At 46.0% G+C, this 10,101-nt stretch overlaps 1 protein-coding gene across 1 annotated transcript in view; it reads left to right on the top strand.

Annotated features, from left to right (window-relative positions):
* The first annotated feature begins 5,347 nt into the window (after window positions 1-5,347).
* BACH2 (BTB domain and CNC homolog 2) overlaps window positions 5,348-10,101 on the top strand; it is a 524,494-nt gene continuing 519,740 nt past the window's right edge. Inside the window, exon 1 of the mRNA XM_069235503.1 lies at window positions 5,348-5,735. The gene's annotated coding sequence lies outside the window, so the exon portion shown is untranslated. The remainder of the gene's footprint in view (window positions 5,736-10,101) is intronic.

The raw sequence follows: 10,101 nt of genomic DNA, 5'->3' as shown, positions 1-10,101 counted from the left end.
GACACGGATTCGTTTTCACCTCCTCCCAAGAAATCCAAAGGTACTTCTGTTTCTCCCCCTTTGTTCGACTCAGAAGGGTTTCCCATGTTTGACCCCTCCAACATACTTCGACCCAATGCCACCGAATGGCTCCCCGCTGACCATGTTGGGCGTTACGTGGCTCAGAAATTATTTTCTCCCTTAGACAAGCAGACCAGAGCCAAGCTCAAGTCCGAATGTCCACGTCCCCTTCTTCCACACAAAGCTACTTCCACTCCCTCCATTGATGAACAGATGTTAAAAAATTGTACTAAGCAGGGCAAGGACCCTCGTAAGGGAGTTGATAAGGCATGGTCGTCCTGCCAGGACAAACTACTGGATGTCATAGGTCCACTTACAAGAATCTTTGACATGATTGAATCAGCCAGGCTGGATGGCAGTTTCCTAGACCCAGAAGAGTTATCCTTATGGGTCCAACGTTGTTTCTGTTTGTTGGGGAATGCTAACTCCGCCCTCATACATGAGAGACGTAAAGGCCTCCTGATTAAACTGGACCCTAAATTGATTAATCTGGCAACGGTCCAACCCCAAATCCATACCGAGGGACAGTTGTTTGGTGATTCTTTCATCAAAAATCTCAGCAAATACGTGGCCACATTTACCTCATTAGACAAAGCACAACAGTCTATGAGGAAAATGTTTAACCAACGGGTTTTTGCCAGGGCCGGTAGAGGCAGGGGCCGCTTTACCGGCCGAGGTTCCGTCAACCAAGGCTCCAGAGGATATTATGGTTCCTACCAACACGAATTTAGGCCGCAGTTCTATCCCCAGCGCGGCAGAGGCTATCGTTCCAGATCCTTCAGACACTCCAAAGCCTCCAATCCTGCAGGTAAGCCCTCAGCTTGGTGCTTTTCCAACCGGGGGTCGCATCTGCCATTTTCTTTCAAATTGGTTAACAATTACAGCGGATGTATGGGTTCTAAATACTGTGCAAGGTTACACAATAGAACTGTATTCCACCCCAGTTCAAACATTTTACACTCCTCCTCCCCATTTCTCCACAGAAATGATCCAGTTAATCTCTCTGGAGGTAGATTCCCTGTTACTAAAACAATCAATTTCAGTCACCCAACCACATCCTTTGGGATTTACCAGCCCCATCTTTCTAGTTCAAAAGAAGAACAAAAAGATGCGTCCAGTCATCAATTTAAAGCACTTCAACCAATTTGTGGTGTACAGACATTTCAAAATGGAAACAATTCTGCACCTCAGGGACATACTTCTTCAAAACGATTGGATGGTCAGACTGGATCTCCAGGATGCCTATTTAGTCGTCCCGATACATCCAGACTCCAGGAGATTCCTTCAATTCCATTGGTTCGACCAAACCTATCACTTTACCTCTCTACCCTTCGGTCTATCTTCTGCCCCTTGGTGTTTCACCAAGCTATTGAAGCCCGTGGTGGCTTTCCTAAGATCCCAGGGCATAAGGCTTCTAATTTATCTGGACGATATCCTAATTTTAAGCCAATCTCCTCAAATTCTTCTACTCCACTTACAAACAGCCTCCTCTCTTTTAGAGAATCTAGGCTTTATAATAAACAGAGAGAAGTCACTACTAACCCCTTCCCAAACCATAGAATTCTTAGGATTTCAAATCAATTCCATTTCTGCTACTCTCCTTCTTCCCACATCAAAAATAAGATCCATAAAGTCAGAGATCCTGCAAATTCTTCGCAGCTCTCTCATCTCTCTCAGAACCCTAGCTCGACTAGTGGGCCTGCTGTCCTCCTCTATTCAGGCCATTTTTCCAGGACCCCTTCATTACCGCTCCCTTCAAAGACTGAAGATTCAACACTTAAGAAAAGGCCTATCTTACTCCGATCTCATTCCCTTAGACGTAGAGTCCCGAACAGAGCTTCAATGGTGGATAGACCATTTGGACGCTTGGAACGGAAAAAGTATATTTCCATCAGCCCCAGATCTTGTCTTAGAATCCGATGCAAGTCGTCTGGGCTGGGGGGCCCGATGTGGTCCCATATCGACTGGAGGTACATGGTCTTCCGAGGAGTCCAAATTGCATATCAATTGTTTAGAGATGCTTGCCGGCTCCTTTGCAATCAGAAGCCTAGCAAAGCACAAAGTTCATTGCGCAATACTCCTCAGGATGGACAACATCTCTGCAGTCAGGTATATAAATCATCTTGGAGGCACAAAATCAAAACCTTTGGCGGATCTGGCCAAGAGTTTTTGGGAATTTTGCCTTTTAAACCATCTTTCGGTTCATGCAGAGTACCTTCCCGGAGCTCTCAATTCAATCGCAGACTGGCATTCTCGCCACCTCCGAGACTCCAGCGATTGGAAAATTCATCCTTCAGTTTTCCACAACATACATTCTTTATGGGGTCCGTTTTCCATAGATCTGTTTGCATCCCGTCTGAACACTCAGCTTCCCCAATTTTACAGTTGGCGTCCAGATCCATTAGCCTTGGCATCAGCTGCCTTCTCTCAAAATTGGTCTCTCTCCCTCAATTACGCCTTTCCCCCCTTCATCATGATCAACAGAGTTTTAGCTCAGGCCAGACGTCAGAATGCATCCCTTATTCTCATCGTCCCGTTCTGGCAATCCCAAGTATGGTTCCCTACTCTACTGGAACTTTCAGTGGACTTTCCCTTGTTAATCCCTTCCTTCCCAGACTTACTCTTAGACCCTTTTCAACGTCCACATCCCCTCATTGTAGACAATATCCTCACTCTGTCCGCCTGGAAGATCTCAGGAATCCCCAATCTAGCCCTGTCATTTCGTCAGAAGCTTCTCAATACATCTCAAATTCATGGGCCCCAGGTACCAAGAAAGCCTACAAAGCAGCCTGGGCTTTATGGGACGGCTGGTGTTTGGGAAGGCAACTTGATTCCTTTTCAGCAGATGTGATTTTCGTAGTTAACTTCCTAGCCGCAGAAGCTAGTAAAGGTAAGGCTTTTCGTACCATTAACCTTTATAGGTCGGCTATTTCTTCTAATCATATCCAGGTCAACGGTAAACCCATAGGCGAGCATCCACTGGTGTGCAGATTACTAAAGGGAGTAACTTTTTCCAAACCTCCTCTGCCAAAATACAATCATTTATGGGATGTTAATGTTGTTCTGAAGTTTTTAATTTCATGGCCGGATAACACGCTGTTATCTCTTAAAATGTTATCTGCTAAGTTAACAATGTTATTATGTCTAATCTCTATTAAACGTTTATCTGATGTAAATGCACTTGACGTCTCCAACCGTCAATTTACCCCTTCGGGGGTATTATTCTCGGTTGTTCGACGTACCAAAACCAGTTTATCATCAGTCTTTTATCCTTATTTTCCACAGCAACCAAAATTATGCGTAGGCCAATGCCTTAAAGTTTATGAACAAAAGACTGCAGATTTGAGAACATCCTCCTCCCAACTACTTATTTCTTTTAGGAAACCTTACCACCCGGTTTCATCTGCCACTTTAGCTCGTTGGGTGAAATGGATTATGTCCCTAGCTGGTATCGATATTTCCAGATTTGGAGCTCATTCTACCAGAGGGGCAATGGCTTCCAAAGCTTTCTGGGCGGGTTCCCGTTTAGAGGATATTCTAAAATCTGCAGACTGGTCTAATGACAATACATTTAGAGTCTTTTATTGTAAACCTGTTGATGATCTTTCATTTAATGTAATTAATATGCTTTAAACTCGCATAATAGGAGCCTCCGGTCTTGTCATAAAATGTAGATTTCCCTAGTTCATGACGGAAAGTCTTAATTTTATTAAAGACACGGAGGCGAGTATTATCCCACCTCTGGTAATAAATACTGTTCTCCCTCCCTTTCTTTCAGCGCCAAGTCTGGCCACTCCATCAGCATCCTAATATGATATCCTCACTTCTGGCGAATCCTTCACTCACTACAAGTTCAGGATCCTGTTCTGGCTTCACCGAATATGCCTTCATTTGTAGACTTTTGGACTTTACTTCTGATGTGTTTGCTTTTCTTATGGCATTGTTTATTCTTTGTACGCTGTTTCCACTTCTATTCAGCAATTGACTTTATTTGCAAGAAAAGAGGGCTGCTTGCAGTCAAGTGACGTCACAATAGCATGGGGAATACTGCTATTGGTCAACCTGTTCTATACTACGTTTTCAATCCCATTGGCTGTCTGTGTTAGCCACTTGGGATTTGTAGTCTTTTTGTCTTGACTGCTGTGTTTTAATAAAGCAAGAAGAGAACGCATAATACTCGCCTCCGTGTCTTTAATAAAATTAAGACTTTCCGTCATGAACTAGGAAAATCTACATTTTGATGTCCTTTATTCATTGTACATTTCTTGGGTTACATATTCCACTAATGCCAAATGTGTTGTAATTACTGGTGGCAAACGTTGTGAGACTTAACATCCTCCTATGTCACCAGAATCCCAAACTGAAAGTTGTGCTGCTACACTTTTAAAGCAAGGTATAGGGACTCAACTGCGAATCTGCTCTCCTTTTCAAAAACTTTACAAAGTTGACAAAGTGTGGCAAACGCACAAGCTCTCCACTCCCTCATTCAGTTGCCAGTTATGGACATGCTTCTCTAAGAGATCCTCAAAAAACTTCGACCATGTGCAAAACCCATTTGGTGGCACTATAGAATCAGTCGTTATTTGTATTATTTACTATTTTTGAGTAATTTAACGGTGTGTCTGGCGTGAAGAAGGGAAGAGGCAGGGGCTAGAACAAGCACCAGCAAGCCAGCAAAGAAGTAAGGTGCTGTGGAAGAACATCATGTACAATTATTTCAAGGCTTGTTCAACGCAACGGCCATCTTGGAATGACATGCTTACCAGATAAACGTATGGGATACATGTTAGCATTAAAGAGCCCTAGAACCAAATTAAACAAAACTAATACATTAAAATAATGGCATATTATTGCACAAACACCTGAAGAGTTCACTCATTTTCAAACATGTTTTCCTGTATAAATCAGAAAGACATTTAAAGCGTTGGATAAAAATGGCTCCTATTACATTCACATTTCCGAAACATGGTTATTTGTACCTATTTCAGCAAGTTTCCCGCCCCCTCGGTAAAACCCTTCTGCACAGAGCGGCCACGGTGTCCTTAGTCCTTTCCCCTTTTAGCCCGGCGACGCCAGTCTCGTTTCCACGTCTCTGCCCCACCCAGTTTCTCACCCGCCCCTTGCTTCATCCCCCCCTCCTCCCCTCTGAGCGTAAAGTTTATTGTGAATGGAGCGCTGGCGGGGGTGACGTCACCTTGCGAATGTCAACAATGTAGCGATTGAGGAGCGGGCGGAAGGCGTGTTCAGCCGCCGCCGGGGGAGGGCGGCAGGGACGGGCAGCGAGAGTAACAATCAGAGAGGATCCGCACGCGCTGCGGGAGGAGCGGCCGCCCGAGCCACCATTTACACACAACAACAAGCGCCCTGCAGCAGCCACAGCCCCTCTGTAGTGAGAGCCACGGAGGAAGCAAACCACAAGAGGGGAGGAGTACCAGCCGCAACTCTGCAGCCTCCCTCTCACCGGCTGGGAGGGAGCATCCGAGGGCAGCTCACGCACCCCGGGGCTGTAGAGGGCATGCACACGCACATACACACACTGCCATGTGACAAGGTCTTTCTCTTATTATTAATAACCAAAAACAATACAAATAGAAACCACCCTAGCCGTCTCCAGCCCCCTGCCCTTCGGACAGCAGCAGGGTGAGAACTGAAAGTGAAATCTGGATGTGCCGCTGGTGAGTAACGCCTGCCTCCTCCTTTTTATTGCAGTGTGTTGTGTTGAAATGTGGGGCATGGGAATGTCGGGTTGTTTTCTATGCGAGTAGCCGCTAGTAGACAGATCTATTGTATGAATTTGACGCTGCTGAGCACTGCGTTCTGGTCTCGGTGTGTTCTTCATGTGGCCGCTTGTAGATGAAATGCAAGTTTCGGGGGAGGGGGGCACTTCACTCACTGTGAGTGGCTACTGCTAAATATAAAAACACCCTGCTGTTTGGATGTTTATACTCATGCATGTGGGTTATACCCCCAACACACTCCCCGGGCTGTGGTGCCCGTGATTTTTATTACTCGGGGTTGCGGTGTGCCCCAGGGCAGGTCTTCGAAGCGCTGCCCCGGCTGGGCCTGCGGGCGTGGGGGCGGCAGGGATGCCCTGGCTGGTTCGCTGCATGCTGATGGATGTTTTCATGAGCAGCAGCAGGGGGGAGGGGCGGCGCATTAATAACTCGGGCGTGCGCCCGCCTCCTGTTGTTGTGCGGCTCTTGTGCAAGCAGCTGTCACATTGAGAGACCTTTAACAGATTTGCCCCCTCACCTCCTCCTGCCCCTAGAGTTCATTGCCACCCTGCCTGCACTACACTGTGCTGATCGATCATACTGGCTATTCATAGGCTGGGGCAGCTGTCTGATCTGTCAGGGCTGTGGGTGTGCGGGGGGCACGGAACCTCGTGTGGTTGACGAGACGGACATCCGGTGTTACAAATCACTATTAAGGAGTTGGTTTTTGCTTTGATATTTTCTCTTCGGTTTGCAAGGGTATGGCCAGGTCCGTTTTTGGCCCGTGCGAGGTGCTTCCCACCTCGGAGGAGCCTCCTGCTGCTTTGTTTACATCGCCCTGCATGTCATGTGTAAAATGGGTCTGAACAACAGCCCCTTTTTCGGGTCTCGTTTGCCTCTCGGTGATGGCTGAAGTGCGGTGTTTCTGGTGGAATCGGACACTGGGTCCGAATTTCAAAGTGATTAAACTCGCCGTAGCGGTGCGTGCGGAGTTGATGTTTACGATGTCCGGACACGTGCATCGCGGACGCTGTCCCCGGGGGCCTGGCGTGTGCGGCGCATCCTTTCCCGTGTGGCCTTCAGCTGTGTCATGGAAGCGAGTGCTGCTGGATCACGGAGTGAGGCTGCAGCCCGCACCGCTCTCGCCCCGCGCCGTCACTGCACCTGTCATATGCTGACTGCACGAAAACTGAAAGGTCAGCGCGGACCGCGCCAGAGCCCCACAGGCCGGCGGTGGAGCGCGGGCGCCGCGCTTAGCCCGTATATGACTCCGCTCGCAACTAAATGTGCATGAAACACGCTCTTTTAGAACAGACAAATAGAAATTCTGTGTACACACGCCCAACTGCAATGTGTTGTTTAAAAAAAAAACATTTCTTGCACTGCATTACCAATTCATTTAAAGAAAAGCTAATTAAATATATACTTTTTTCCCGGGCGGATATAAAAACAGACGTGCACGCCTTTTTTTATATTCCCTTACGAGATTTTTATGCTCAACGCCTTTCTACGGGGGTGTATTCCCCGGACCCTGCTTGCCCCTGCTTACAGCTTCTGCAGTAAGTATGCAAAATGGGGTTTGCACTTTGAACGTGCCTTTTGTGTGTTAAGCCGTACTGGAGCCCCCGCTCTGAGGGCACCTGAAGCCCCCGGGCGGCTCTATCCACGATACTGGCAATGTGTCTGCTTGCGCTCTGCGGCGGCTGACTGTGCAACATCTCCTCTCTCTCCTTTTCAGGATCAGGCTATTTTTGGTGTCTCTATCGCAGGCTCCGGTGAGCGTGAGATCATCGGCGTCCAATCCCGAGGCCGGCATCTCGCCCCAGCCCAGGGATTACACTTTCCTTCTCATTCTTACAACCGGAGGCCGCAGCGCGCGCGCGCGCTCGCCTCCCTGCACCTCACTGCGGCTCGCGCAAACACGCCGAACTTGCTATGTAAGCGGCGCGCGGAACCTCGCGCGTGCCTCAGCAGGCAGTGCACCGTTATCTGCACCTCGCTGCCCATACAAGGAGGTCTGTGATTGCACTGGCACGTTACACATCAGCGACACATTCGATGATGCTGCACTCTGTTGCAGCACGGTCTGCTTGGCCCAGATTGTTGCTGGCAGCTGGTGAGGATGTATTGGTGGCCAGGTGTGCGCCATATCTTTGGCAAAATATGAATTCATCGCTCTCACCCAATATCACCAATGCTGCACGAATTTGCAGTATTTCAAGTTGAAAAGGCGCAAAGGTGTATTAGCCTTTCCCAACTCCAGGGTTTATTTTTAGTCTTATTTGTGCATGGGGGAAATAAGTGCCAATTAGACCGCATACACTGCTTATTTTTCCAGGTAAATAACAAACTGGCACATTGGACGTTTGAACCGATAACGTATACATTATGTGATTTTATTTACGTGAAATTCGATTGTCTTACGTGTTCGCGTGCAGACATCTGAAAAAAAACCTTCCGTTACTACCTTTTCTAATAAAGAATACAGTTAATTGATTTCCTGTGCGTTCCGCGAAGATCGGTTATCCTCGGCCCCAGTGCTTGGAATCAGCACCCTTGACCCCTTTTGTGTATTTTTGTAGGGGGCTTTCACATACGGTTGTTCTTTTTGTTATTTTGTGTATATTTGCACGAGAAAAACATCGAATTTGCTTTTTTGGGTTGTGAATTTCAGAGAAGGGTGATGAGGAGAGCAGCAAGCGTGTGAGACGGCGCTCGCTCAGCTCCCAGGCCTCTCGGGCACCGGTGACCTCTGACCCACTGTGGCTGCAGGATAGTGTGCAGGGAGCAGCTTACTCAGCGGTCCACAGGCCACGCCCCTTCCCTCCCCCGCCTGCACTGTTGTGTCTGTCAGAAGCGCTTGCCTTTTGCAATACCAGGAGCTGCTTTGGAATGTGCCAGCTTTTAGTAGTTCAGAACGGATAACATTTTAACTGGACCTGAACTAAATCTTTTCTACACCTCCAAGGCGAGTTGATAGTGAAGTTGTAGCGCACAGAATGAATTACAGCCGTGATCAGACACTTTTGTCTATATCAGATTCTAAAATATTTAAATTAGACATATTTTGTACAAAGTTTTGTTCTAACTTACACATACCGTCTGCATTACTTTTACAATACTTCTTGCTATGAGGATGGATGGTTTGCCAGACATTCTTCTGCTCTTCTGAATGCCAAACATTTTTTTGTCACCCACATTTCTGGAGGCTTCCGAATTTATTTACAGTACACAATGTCTTTAAAAAAAGGTGCCGTGCGTGTGCTGCTTTAAGATTTATTAAGCGATAACTGAAAGCAATACATCTTCTTTTTTTTACATTATATAAACAGTGAAAGCGTGTTTAATAGTGTTATTTTGTAGCGAAGACTGGAAATGTACTCTTGACATTTAGACTTCAAAATAATTTTTGGTTCTCTTATGTTTTTTTAATCACGTGGGTGCAGCAATGCTCTTTCGAAATAATAGAGAGTAGTTGCGTCCGCCCTTGGGGCTGAACACACAATCCCTCAGAGTCCTAATGTTCTATTCTAGTCAGCTAACATTTTGTCGAGTGCTTTCAAAGTAGAGGCGAAAAGTGAGGCCACACCGCTTCATTGACGTGATTTTCAAGACTTCTGCTACGAAAAGGACTATTAAAAATGCAACCACCAAAGCAAAAACAAAAAAAGATTTGTCATTGCAACAAAAATAATCACCAAGAATTAGAAGAAAAGCAACAAAAGTATGATTGCACTTTAATTCAATAAAACATGTTTACATTTTACCGAGTCGGTCGTTTAAACGTACAACTATTATTTAACATTTCAAAATGTAGCTGGTTGTGAACATATTCATTCCAGGGTCTCTTGGAAAACTATCAACAAAGAAAAACAAAGCTGGGAAGTGTAGCACAGACTACTGTTTTTTTTGCTTCTCGAGTTCACACATTGACACTTCGTAGACATCCCCCCATTCATTGTTATGAAATTCACACCAACCGGTTCAACATTTCAGAATTACATGAATGGCAGTTTAACCTTCAGAGTTTAACCACTACATATTCAACAAACACATACAAAAGAAGCAAATCAATTTTGATTGCAAGTCGAAGACTGAGACTATTTTTTTCAGCCACAGTGTCACTGATGTATATAGTTGTGGAAATATTTCAAAAATTTAATAGCGCTTAATTTCACATGGAAAATATATAATTCATTTCTTTAGTCCCAGTCATGTAGTGATATTACATTTCCCTGGTCATCTTAGAAATAGGGACGAAATGCAAATTTTAATTAAATTAACACAGGGGTGGACACTGCTGAAGGTTAAACGGCCGGTACAATCT

Source organism: Pleurodeles waltl, chromosome 5, assembly GCF_031143425.1.
Source record: "Pleurodeles waltl isolate 20211129_DDA chromosome 5, aPleWal1.hap1.20221129, whole genome shotgun sequence".
Classification (NCBI taxonomy): domain Eukaryota; kingdom Metazoa; phylum Chordata; class Amphibia; order Caudata; family Salamandridae; genus Pleurodeles; species Pleurodeles waltl.
This window is presented reverse-complemented; position numbering and strand designations above follow the sequence as displayed.